We start from the raw sequence: 4,665 nt of genomic DNA on the forward strand, positions 1-4,665 counted from the left end.
CGTGCTAGCCCAGTTTAGCCCCACCAAAGCTCCGCCCCTGATGCACAGTACGTGTGGTAGAAGTTGTACCTCGTGCCATGGGATCGGGCCGGCCGGGAGGGACGACAGTGCGCAGGGCAGTGGCGGAGCCAGCCAACTCAAGGAGCCGGGGCAAAGCCTGTATACAGTGCCGTTGTCCAGAATTTGCTCCTGTAATTAGTGATATTAATCATGGTTTATGTGTACTACTTAGTGGAGAATGGCCGGAGCAGCCCGGGAAGCTGTCCGGGGTCGCCAGGAGGTAGCTCCGCCCCTGGCGCAGGGGAACGGCGGACGACGACTTCAGACACGGCGGACAGCGACGTCACAGACGGCTCGCTGGGAACGGCGACGTGATGGGGGCACTGTCCGGGCGTCGGCATGAGGGGTGGCATAGGGGCAGATGGCGTCGGGTGCGTCGGCGTCACGTGGCGAGAGAGGCGTCGACGTCAGATGTCGTCGCGGCCGGCGGCGGCCGCAGATGGCGGCGGGGGCGGCGGGCGCAGATGGCTAGGTTTCGGCGGCATGGGCTGGCGATCATGGAGGCGACGTGGACTGGCGATCGTGAAGGCGGCGTGGACGGGAGATTTGACCCCAAACGTACATGCATGTATATGCAGGGCCCAGCTAATTAATTGCGTTGTTTTTTTAGAAAACATTTACGTAAAGCGCCGCCACGGATCACGCGAGCAGATCCTCCTCGGATCGCGCGAGCGTCGGCTGAAGTCATGACTCGTGGGAGGGCCACTCCCGCGCCGCCATGTCAGCGACAGGTGGGGCCAGCCGCGGGGTTGAATCCCCCTCGCACCAGTGTGCATGCAGCCGTGGTAGGGCAGCGGATCTGCTGCGCCGACTCGGGCGGTTAACTCCCGTGTGCCTGCAGGGGAGGCGGCCACCTATTAAGTATGCGGGTGGATGAGGGTGGGGCGGCCGGCGCCATGCATTTTAGTCCTACCTCAGAAGCGGAAGAACGCCCCGATCGGCTTATATAGCCGCGTCGGTTAACCTATGTGTGGTCATATTTAACAATGTGATGTGACTTTACTTAACTGCCCGGGCAGTGCACTGTCCGGGTACTGCCCGGGTAGTTGTGTAAAGTCACATCACATTATTAAATATGTTTTTTTATTTTTTCATATAATTTCGTCAATTCGTGTATTTCTTTTACCTCAGACAAAAGACGTAACACGACTACGTTTACCTGAACAATAATTATATATACACTTGTCGTTTGAGCGGAGTAACGTTGCGCTTTCTGCCGAAGCCGAGCACACGCGCTGCAGCCGTCCACTCGCTCGTGGCTCGCACGATCATCACCAAGATTTGGAAAACTGCCCATCCACTCATTCTATATATAGAAAGATTCAACTACTACAATACATTGAGTTTCCTTCAACTCGTCCAACTAATCATGTGAACCCAATGATGATGTAACATGCATTAATTTTGTTACGAGAAAATTAAAAAATTTATAACTTTCAAACCATGTGTCAGAATTATGATTTGTTTTCACTGTTGGGTTCCTCGTAACGAGCTCTTCAAAACTAGATCTCATATGAATATGTTTTGATTTTTTTCAAAGCTACTTTGATGCTAGATGAGGCATCCTTAGTGCTAAACAAGAGCAATTTTGATGCTAGATGAATTGCATCGTGTGTAGCTTTGAATTCACCTAGTATCCTACTAATAGTAGTGTGTAGTAGTTTAATATATTGTTACCATGGTTGCTAAGTTGCCTACATCGATAACCAAGTTGTAGTTAGTTTAGTTGCATACATCGGAATCTAAGGTGGATTAGAAGATAACTAAACCCGGATGTAACAAACAATTGAATTCAATAAACACAATACACATACCTCAATTGTAGTAGAAATGTATTTTCCATTAAAGCTTTCAATGACATCACCCTCACCAATTCCAATTTCCTCAGCATGCGATCCTTTTGACACCTAATTTTCAATCATCGTGATTACTTCATAATATGCATATGAAAAACAGCTTTAGAAAAAACTATTAACAAAAGTGAAAGGACAAAGTAAAGATAAGACCCAGAATATATACCTGTTCAACAATAAGACCAGACTCGATGTTATGATCACGAGTCACCCTCTCTATAGAGATAGGATCTAAATCCTTGATTGAAGTAAATGTCATTCCCAGGTGAAGGCGAGGCATACAACTATACCAAATGAAAATGAAGATCAAATGAGTGTAACACAAATTTAAGGAAGAACGTCATAACATTATTATGTTTATAAGACATAAGTATCACACAAAAGTACTTACAAAAAATAAGACAAAAGAATAAAAATACATACTTGAACCTTCTCCAGAAATTCAAGCACTTGTGCAATATGGACGAAGGTATGAAAGTCTCGTTAATGTGGTTGTTAACTAGACCCATAACCTTCCCTTCTAAATCAATGATGGGCCCTCCGTCATCATTAAGCTATAACATTGTAGTAGTGACGAATATTGTGATTTGGATTAATAATATACCAAGATCAAAATACAAAAGCATAACTTTGAGATATAATGCACCAGTTTGCGACTAGATGGATCACGTGAAAAATACATGTGGCATCTCTCGTACCAGGACGGAATCTCATAGTCCACCATACCCTGGGCTAACCTTAGATCCAAATTTTCATCTCTCCCAAGTCGGAAAACATCTTGACCAGAACGCACACATTCATTAAAAGTGGGCAACTGAACCTCATAAATAGCAATTCATAATGCTCCTGGAGATAAAGGAGGCGGCCTAGTGCAGTTGTTTTGTCCAGCAAGTGAATAGTGACCTAAAACGACATCGGCAAAAGTTATGACACTAGATTCTCGAGAGAACTTATATTGACAAAACATTTTTGGGAGATTAACTATATCATGTAAGTCAAGCACAATAATAAGATCTTTTTGTTACTATACATACAAATAATTACTAGTTCACTTTCTCTCCTAGCGAAGTCAAAGGTATAATGACACATTCAATTGGTAACTACCCACCGGTTTAGCAACAGAGGCAATACAAATAATTTAATTTGAGAGGCAACAAATAAATAAACAAATAAGAGAGTCAAGCGATTAAATAAATATACCGTTGATGTAGTGTATGTCTCCCCACCCCAATTTTATTTGGACAAAGCTGATAAAACATGCATTGTCTAAGTTTGGGTACCATCACCCGGTGGTACAACCACCCTTTGCAGAAAATTAGTTAGGATGAATTTTAAGTCACCTCAGCCTCACGATGATATTTTCCTGTCCACTGCAACTTCCTTTGGTTCACGACTGAGGGATCCTTTTCACGAATGAGATGAGCAGACGTTAAAACAAGAGCGGTTTGAAGCCATAAGCCACAACACTTATTCAACGGCTCACTCCCTACAATGCAACCAAAAGTCACAAACACTTGACCAGCAAGCAAATAGCAAGAATGATTTTAAATATATACCGAGAGAGGATGAGAGCATGATGACGGATTTAGCGGCAAGAAGCACCACATCCTTTGCGATTTCACGGACGGGAAGAAAGCGGCGGTCATCGAATAGGCAGGAAGGTGCTTTGTAACCGTAATGGTCCATGGTGAAGAGCTTAGCTCGACGGGCTACGAAAAGAAGAAAGTTAAGTTAAGATCAGGTTGGAAATTAACGATGAGAAGAAGAAAAAGAAGAAGAGAAGAATTACCCTTTTCTGCTTTGTATTTAGCTTCGGCGTGTTTGAAGGCAGCGAGTACGTCTGGATCCGCAGCTAGCTCCTCGGGGATGTAGGGTTCGTAGATCGGAGGGCTGGGTGGATCGGAAGAGGATTCCTCCGTCACGGAGTCGTCCACATCGTACACACGATCTACAGAACAGCAGGAACAAGTAAACACCAGGAGAATCTGTCGTGATGATGGAGGAGGAAAAGAGGCAAAATCACCTTGTTTTGATTCGGATTGGGCATTGTCAGGCTCGAAGATCGCGGAGATCTTCTCCTCTGCTGGTGTAAGGCTTCTCTTCTTTGCTTCCCTCTCCGTCTCCGGTGGTCCATCGCTGTCGCCGATCCTCCTGCCAGCCTTGCTCATCTTGTCGCCTCAGTGCGCCGCCTGCACAGGAACCGAGCGCAGTCGGGGGGAGTCAGGCAGCAGCGATCGTCGATCAATCCATCGCTTATCTGGGCTATAATGGGCTGCACGCTCAGAACAGACCGTGCGACTAAAGCCCACTAGCTAAATACTCGGGCACTGCCACGGAAAATAATAGAAGAAAGTATAGTTATTCTCAAAAAAGAAAAGAAAAGAAGAAAGTATAGTTTCCCCCCTCAAATCCACACTGATGGATACATAACCCCCTGAACTCAAATACCATATAATTTACCCCCTCAAATTGTCAAAACTGGATAAATGAAGCCCCATAGTGGTTTTGGGTCACATTGAAGCCGGTTTTGAGTGCTGACCAGAGTCAAGACAGGTAAGCCTGATGACTTTTTCTTTCTGCCGAGCGGCACCATAGCTTGAGCGCTCCGCCACGGAGGGAGAGCATGGCGCCACAGGAGCGGCACGACCGTCAGCGAATTGGACGAGACGCGCGACAGTGTCAAGCGCGGCCACAACGGCTTCGGCGAGGAGCACGGCTTTGTGCCCGGTCGTGTCGTGCGGGTGTTGCAGCT

General features: G+C 46.3%; 1 pseudogene; it reads right to left on the reverse strand.

The window, feature by feature from the left end:
* Positions 1-1,219: 1,219 nt before the first annotated feature.
* On the reverse strand, positions 1,220-4,092 carry LOC123115409 (uncharacterized; annotated as a pseudogene).
* Between the last annotated feature and the right edge of the window lie 573 nt (positions 4,093-4,665).

Source organism: Triticum aestivum, chromosome 5B, assembly GCF_018294505.1.
Source record: "Triticum aestivum cultivar Chinese Spring chromosome 5B, IWGSC CS RefSeq v2.1, whole genome shotgun sequence".
In the NCBI taxonomy this organism is placed as follows: Eukaryota; Viridiplantae; Streptophyta; class Magnoliopsida; order Poales; family Poaceae; genus Triticum; species Triticum aestivum.